We start from the raw sequence: 8,914 nt of genomic DNA, 5'->3' as shown, positions 1-8,914 counted from the left end.
AAGAGTAATGAGATGCAAGACCTAAAGATGACGTGTACTTAAATATTTGGCATATTCATCTTGACAGGTATCTATGCAGCAGTGGTTTGTAAGTTGTCACGGTGGGAGGGCCACACGGGAAACTATTTGGCTTGAGATAATAACGTACAAGACAAACGCAGCGAGTTCCCGACCTAACTCAGTCAATAAGTATTTTATCATATGACCGTCGCTTTTCCATTTTCTTCCTTTTTTCTTTCAGCTCGCATCTCGCCTGGTTGCAAGGCTTTTCATGAGGCCCTCATACCAGTCATACGGAGTTTTATGTCGAAAGTCTGTGGACGGTGCCCGCTATTGCCACTGTGCACGCGAGTGCATCACGTCATGATCGGCGAGCTCGCGCGTGTGTGTGGAAAGACTCGTCTCCCGCAATGATCACGCGAATTTCTTGTCACCTAGAAGTTGTGTCTAAGAAGCAAAACTAAAATGACCAAGAAATGTTTCGAGACAAGAGCTTGATTTCCTGTTTTAAATATAATAATTACCGGGCTGTAAAACGTACAATTAATTTTTCATTCAGTACTAAAAAATCTAATTTAAATGGAACTGACAAGGTAATTTTATTTTCCTTTACTTTCTTTAAAATGCAACAGCATTTTTTTTTCAGATTTCAAAACTAATTATCTCAGAACATTGCGTGGCTACCTCCAATTTTCTTTTTGGATTTTGATAGCCCCTGATACAATCTATTTTACTTGTATAGTCATCTGCCGGGCAAAACTAAATCCCAATTAATCACAGGCACCGTCCTTAAATCAAACTTAACGCATATTTGCGTTCACTTGGGCTTTCTGTTGGAGAGAAACTTTATTTTTTTCTTTGTGCCTGCATTTGCCGAAGTTTTTAATGCAATTATTGGTTTATCCTGTAACTGTTTTCGGTCTTGGTATGCCAGAGATGCAAGTTTCTCACATATGTATGAAGACAACTGAAAACAGCATTTGTTATATAGTGTGAAAACCGTTCTCTGGAGTGGGGTGGAGGCAGGTAGAGCCATATATCAGTGGGTATTATTTCAAAACTTATGACCAGACACGATTTCCATTCTTTCTTTTTTTTTGAGTTTTAACTTAATGAAATATTGTTGTACGAATAAAGGGGTTGTAGCGGGCTGAGTCATTTGGCAAATAAGCTGTCTTCTTATGTTTTCCTTTTTATGGTTGACAAAAGATTCTAGGCTGAGATAGCTTTTAATTACAAACAGCCCTAAGTGTTAGAGAGATGGCACTTGACCCACGCAAAAAAACCAATTGTTTATTTTTATTTTCACCAAAAGGAAACAAAAAGTAACTACCAAAGCTAGTTCTCAGACATGAGCGACTTAGAGGCTCTTTTAAAGAGGTACAGTACTAATATCCTTCTATAGCAGTTTCTTGGTGAACAGTACTAGAGTAGCTTTCACTGTATTCCAGTTGATAATTATTATCAAACACATTTAATGCTGTAGGTAATTCTGACTACATTAAAACGCCTATCCGGCTAATCGTGACAAACTTGAATTACACCGCTTTCCAATATTTATTATTTGTATAAGATCATTTGCAGAGCTGATCCCCTGGGTGTTATTGTAAATCAAAGAGCACAAACTCATTGCAACACATTTTTGTCCTGCATTCTGTCCAAAAACTAACTCGTTACCTTGACTATATGGAGCTGCTATTGTTTTGTTAGGGTCAACATATTAACTGCTATATATTGGAGGACCAGGATTTTTCTGTGTATGTCTCCACTAAATTTATGGTTGGAATAATTTGATTCATGAGCCTCACTTTTGCAAGAACACATCAGTTTATTACAAGAAAACAATGATCGAGTGGCACTATATTTTATCTTTTTTATACTTTGATGAATTCTTTCACGACAGTTAAACTTAAACCTCGTTTTATTTAATAGTTTTTTCAGCATTTACATAACAGTACAGTGCAGATGACATAAGTATACATGAAAGAATACATGGTCTGTGGTCTGGCTGGCTTACACAAGATATTAAAAGGGCCATCCAATTAAGACGAAATAATTAACGCATTTGTAGTGATCATCAGTAATAAAACCTGAGGTGTTCGCTTAAGATTTGAACCGGCGTCTAGCTGTAAATTCATGATGCACTTCACACAGATGTGCTTGGGTGTGAATATCTGTAACAAAGTAAAAGTTATTTATGCTTGAGAGATTGTTCCGGCTAAGTTTTTCGGACTTTTTTAGATAAATGATGTAGCTATTCAAACTATTTTTATCGATCCAGTTTTAGTTCTTAAAATGGCAGCATCATTAGGCACAGAAGATTGCACTTAACAGCAGTGATTACGATTTCAATAGGGGAGACAATTTATAAATAATTCATCAAGGCTTTATTTACCACCAGCTCGTTAGGCATGATTAAAAGGATTTCACCTTAAATTTTTTATCAATGTACACATTTTTGTGAGGAGTGAACAGGGTAATATTGAAAAAGCCACGAGAAAATTGTTTTTTTTATTTTTTTTTTCACAGTATACAGCATAGAAGAAGTTGCCAATCGATGAAGACTCAACGAAAATATTATACAAGAATCTTCATGTTCGTAGTTTACAGTAGCTGGATTTGCCAAGGTGAAGCCACGGCTGTAAACGGTAAGAACCTAACACAACGATGGATCTCCTCCAAAATGCTCCAAAATTGACCGACCTCGATTAGCTACGGGTCAACTTATTCTTAAGATGTATTTTTGCATGGACTGTTTCATCAAATATTATCCAACAAATTCGTTTCAGTGTATTTTTTAACAAGTCTCTGTCCAACATGGAATTTTATCCTCTTCACCACTGCGTACTTTGTTGTTAAACTCTTCCCAAAACGCACATATTGTGCAAAAATAAATTCCCTTTTAAGTGTCAAAAGAAACACGTTTGGAAACATTACATGTTTTTCTCCTGGAGAAGTAACAACGAACAACAATTAGGTGCAAATTACAAAGCGCTTACAAACAAATTTCAGGTAAGGTTCCATCAAGGGATAATCTGCCCATTTTCGAATGGATAGTTCTATTCTATCCGGCGGCCAAATTAATGCCAAATTTTTCTCTTGTCCGATTTTGTCTTTCTTAACAAAGAATTGGTCGGTAAATATATTTTCGACCGCCAAATGTCACGGAAAAAGAACTGCTATTTCTTAATTTGACAAAATCATCAAATAGTTGTGTACTACATTACAGACTGAGCATGGCCAAGAAGAAAGACTACCGCAAAAATTTTACTGTTATTGTACGTATCACTGGCTTTATCTTAAACTGAAATATTTCCTTATCTTTAATCAAGATCCTTGCAGAGAGCTAGTATTTAACCTACTCACTAATGAAAAAGCTGTCATGAATCACGTGATCAAGGCTTTATTTGCGACTGAATTTGAAAAGTTTTTTGATCAGCAAACGTTTATTCAAACAAGAAAAGATAATGATGACAAATTCATATGATTATTTAGGAATGTTACAACGAGATGTCAACCTTTCGTTTCGTTTCTTTTTCTATCTACATCTTGGATAACTTTGCCTGATCTTTCAGCTCAAGGTTGCAGAGCGCTCCAGTTCGTTTCACCCAGGGAAGGGAAAGCTCTCGTAAATCACGCGATCAAGAACGTTTCGGTCGGAAGCTCAGACGTCTGTGAAATCGAATGTTACCTTGACAACCGCTGTTTGTCTTACAACTATGGTGACCAGGGGAATGTGCGCCACAAATGTGAGCTGAGCGATTCAGACCATAAACAACATCCTAATGATCTCCAAGAACGGCTGGGATATATCTACCGGGGAACCGAGGTACATATTATAAAAGTTAATCTGAGAGAGACCGACTATAAAGTGTGTCTCACTTTCCGTGGAACCCTTCCATGCTTAAGTCTTTAACTCCAAGAGATAGTTAACATGTAGTATCTCCCTACAATATCAATACACTATCCAGCAAACTGGTAATGAGATTACTCAAACGTATCAAGTAGAAGTTGTTATCTTGACCTAACAGCAATTTCTCGGAACTAGTTTAAAGGGGAAATATCTATAAATAGCAGCTAGAGGGAAGAATTTACAACCCTGGGAGTTAACCAACTATTTTTTGCATATTATTGGGGACCTTACGTAGTAAGAACAGCTACGCTGCGGAACACGTCGCTTGAAAAAATGAATTTATTTAGAATTTGGCAAATGGCCGAAGGTGTCTACCATCTCTTACAGCGCTACACTTCTGCTTCAGCACAAGGTCTATGAGCAGCGTTGAGTTCAAAATAGAAACTTGAATTATTGTCTGTTGGGGTTTCTCCTCTCAGATCACGCAAATTTTGGTGATTTCACGTTGCTGTTTTGTAGAGGACGGCGAAGAAATGTACAAATTTTTAAAACACACGTGCTGATCTTTTGGATAGTCAAAAGAAAAAGAGACTTTGATTACCTAAATACAGTCAGCCTATAGTACATGCATGTACTAAGTCCGGTTGAAAAGAATGCCATTTATTTCTTCTCCCACAGAATGAATGTTCCAGTAACCCGTGCTCTTTAAATGGTAAATGTGTCATCGATGCAGCTGACAATAAATACCGCTGTCACTGTCATCCAGGTTACTATGGAGACCACTGCGAGCAAGGTAAGGATTGTTCTGCAATGTCGTGTATTGAAACAGCATTTGAGGCATATTTTACACAATAACCTGTTTAAAGTTTTTAAATTTTGTTTTGCTTTGTTTCGATTTCTTCATGTAACTTTCTGCTTTTCCATCATTTTGAAATTTGATTCAAAATAACGTATTCAAAATCGGACTCGAACAGACTCCTTTAATGTAAACATTAAACAAGGACAGCCGAGCTATACATCGTGACCGCTTTAAAACTTTTTAGTCGATGGGTGGCTCAAACAAATCTGAAACTGAAAGAAAGACATTTTATTCCTATGATAAAAGAATAAATATAAGTGAGGTGCTTTTGCCCAGATTTCTGTTCTTAATTATGCAATTGGTAAGAGTTCTTTATAAAGTGTGATTGTCCGAGTCAAATATTAGCTAGAGGAACTGTATTTTTCTCCTCAGTTGTTTTAGTTGAATGGAAGAAAATCAGCGATGCACCAGTTTGCTTCGGAGCGCGTGATAACAAATATGGAGTATTCACCATTAAAGAGAACGGGCTCATTGACACCTTCAAACTCGTTCACGCAAGCGGCTCCGGCGTAAGATGCAACTATTATACACTGGCATCCTATTGGGGATGTGAGAATAGACAAGATGGTCGTGACATCTTACTGACTGTCATAACTTTCTCGAATAACACAGCTCTTCCGATTGCGAGTTACTCCAAGGAAGTTGGCATTGCCGGAGGGCTTTGTTCGTACTACACGTATAAGATCAATGGAACTACGTCTGATTCAAAGGAATTGATCTTTGAAGGCCTTCATTCGCCGCTTTGGGTGACAATCGGCCAAGAGTTTAGAATATGGCATGGACAAGATCTGACAGGTTGTAGCGAGATCAATAACAGTGGTCAAACTTGTGCTGACGTCTATGCTTGGTACACGCACTAAACCACTCTCAATGGCAGTTGTACGCACGGAAGGACGGACGTACGAATATGAACGAACGACGAATGAGCGGACGAAAGAAAGCGATGAAGCAAAACATTTTTTATTACCTTTGCAAGAGTTGGTGTAAATCAAAAATAAATAGCGAAAGAAAAGCCCAGGTGCATTTGTTGTTTAACATAGCATTGTACAAGACACCGTCACGCAATCACCCTACCGATCAAGAGGACAGAGAAGATTTTCCTCGGGATTTTTGGGGCCACTTGGTTATTGAATTTAGTTAGAACAGCGTCGGTACACCATCGTAAAACACTCAGGGTCCAAGAATACCGATTAGAGATGCGAGTAGAGAGGGGGGGGATTACACAATTACAGTGATACACTAACAAATTACAAACCTAAAGCAATGACAGTCCAGTGCATCTCGTCGCTCGGGGTGCAGGGAAGTCGTAAGCTTTGAAAAATTGCAAGATAACTTTACTTGCCAGAGAAATATACTTACGTAGGATGATCGAGCAATATGAAATGATCATTGCACTGATTACCATGCCCTCTGTATTTTGGTTGTTCTCCCTCTACCCAGATGTTTCTTTTATCATTCCTGGCCCTGTTGAACTCCCTGCCAAATCCCTATAATTTCCATTTTTTATTAGTGTATCTCCTATACCTCCGCCGCTCCGACTCATGCTATGTTTGAAGCTAGCTCTAGTCAATACCGTGATTGGTACAGTTGCTTAGCTTTCCCACGGAGTAGTATTTTCTAACCTTGCCTGCCCTCAGACACCCGCCCGGAGAAAAAATCGTTTGAAATGCTTCATGCAATTGTCTTGTGCCAAATAATGTGCTAAGCTGTGAATCCACCAGTGATAAGTTGAAAGTCATTTGAATACTTCACAGCTTTTTTCAAATCATGCTATTGGCTATAGATGAACTTTCAAAACGTTATTCATGCGTCTGAAATCGCATCTTTCCAACACGCTGAAACAACTTAAACCATTTGAAATCCTTCATAGTAATGCAACGACTGTTTTTCATTTTTCATTGGAAATTTTCATTAACAGAGTCATGTCATAAATATTTCAATAAATTCCTGCTTGGCAAAGGTTGTTTTTTAGTTAGACATAAATTATTCAAGAGGGTTATACCTTAATCTTCTCTTTTTTTCATTTTTCTGAAGCCAGGAGAGAAGAATTATTTGCCAACAATAAGCAGAGAAGAAGATATAACATCCATGAAGATGGGACAAAGATATTTTACAGGAATCGTATCGTTGGCAGTCTGCAGTATCTGGATGTTTGGAGAAGCTTTGAATGGTAAGAAGTTAACAAAATGAGGAATCCTCTCAGAAAAAATCGAAAAATTCAGTCTTTACACAATCAACTGTGCATAGCTCTTTTGACCTAAGTTTGAATTTCTTGCTCCTTAACAATTTTTGTAATTTTCTTTTCTTTTTCAAAGGCAAGTACATTTTCTTTTGAATGTAAAATAAAAAGACAGAAGTATCGATGGAAGTTCAAACAAATTCGGAAGCAAATGCATTCAAGCATGAAATTATATTCTTGTCTAGACAAAGTCCTGTGAATAACAACTGCAGGACAAATTATTAATTGCTTCAGACCTTGGAATAGAAGGAAGAGTTCTTTGATATAGGCAGTATAATTTACACTATCGTCTGATGTGCAAAAGCAGTGATCAAATGCATAGTTAGTTCATCAGGAGTCTGAAAAACCTTTAAACTTTGGAATACAGTGTGCTAATTTGATAGTAATTAAGCATCCTGCTGGGAACTAAACGTTTAAAAATGAAAATGTTACTTAACTTGCAAAAAAAATCTGGTTGAATTTAACAAATTCAAACATTACTAAGATGTTTCAAGGGGTCAGGAAATTATCTCAAGAGGATAACTGCAGTCAGCAAGCAGAAACGCGCTCCTATGTAAACTTGTAAAGGAGCCGAGATTAATGGATCTCAGCCAACTTCTTTTCTGTCTCTTAGCGAGGCCGAACTTTATAAGAGTTGCAAGAAAGAAACGAGGCCAACATAGAGTAAACTCAGTTTTTCGAAAAAGCTTGCTTAATTAGAATTTACTCTATGGCTAAAATATTGCGCCAACAATTTCTCTTTGTTGTCAAGAAAAGTTAATGAATCCTAGAAAATCAATCTTAAATTTAAGCGATCTTCAAAAAATTCAGGCCTATGAGGGAGATGAACCCACGACCTTTGCCGATACCGGTACAATGCTCTACCAACTTTGTTTCACTATGACCTGAGTAGTGTTCATTTCTGTGGAGATCATTCATACTCATTTAATAACCTGCAGCTCACGCATAAGATTTTCATAAAATCACATTCATTAAAAACAAATTTTGTAAATTTGATCAGCTCCTGCTTTAATCATAGTAGTTGCGAGCGAGCATTTTCTTCCACGATTTTTAGGATTTTTTAACGCGAATAGCTTCGGAGAGAAGAAGAAATGTCTTCAATCTACCGAGGGTATTTGTGTGAACAACTTCGAGGTTGAAATCAGTGCAAACTCACCTCCACGATTAAGGCTCCCGCTCGAGATTTGTAAGAAAGGTCGAAATTGCTCTCTGAATTTGAAAAGTTAATTGATCAGGAGACGTTTCCTCGAAAAGGAAAAAAAATTAGATGATGCTGACAAATTCGTATGATTATTAATTAATGTTACACCGAAAATTTCAACTGCTCCGTTTCACAATAAAAGATGATCAACCAAATAATCATTCATTATTTTCAGCTACATCTTAGATAACTGTGCCTGATGTTTCAGTTCAAGGTTGTAGAGTGCTTCAGTTCGCTTCACCCAAGGTAGGAAAAGCTCTCGTAAATCACGTGATCAAGAACATTTCAGTGGGAAGCCCAGATGTCTGTGAAATCGAATGTTACCTTGACAACCGGTGCTTGTCTTACAACTATGGTGACCAGGGGAATGTGCGCCACAAATGTGAGCTGAGCGATTCAGACCATAAACAACACCCTCGTGACCTACAGCAACGACTGGGGTTTAGCTACGGAGGAACTGAGGTATTTAACTGCTAGCAAATGCTGATGAAATGAAATGACGTAATCTACAGTGCCCTTTGTACATGATGGTATTGCTCCCATGATGCAACGAGATATGAGTTACAACTATATACTCGATCTTAATGGTGTCTATATTACATTAAATCTCGTTGTGTTAGACTCATTGCCGTTTTTCTTTTTTCTAAATCTACATTATCAACCACAAATGGTACAGGAAATTCTTGTAAACACCAGCAAGAAAACAGTTTTTGATGTAACCCTCACAATCCAACGGTTCTGTCAACGAAAGCAAGCGGTGAT

Source organism: Pocillopora verrucosa, chromosome 9, assembly GCF_036669915.1.
Source record: "Pocillopora verrucosa isolate sample1 chromosome 9, ASM3666991v2, whole genome shotgun sequence".
NCBI classification, from domain to species: domain Eukaryota; kingdom Metazoa; phylum Cnidaria; class Anthozoa; order Scleractinia; family Pocilloporidae; genus Pocillopora; species Pocillopora verrucosa.
This window is presented reverse-complemented; position numbering follows the sequence as displayed.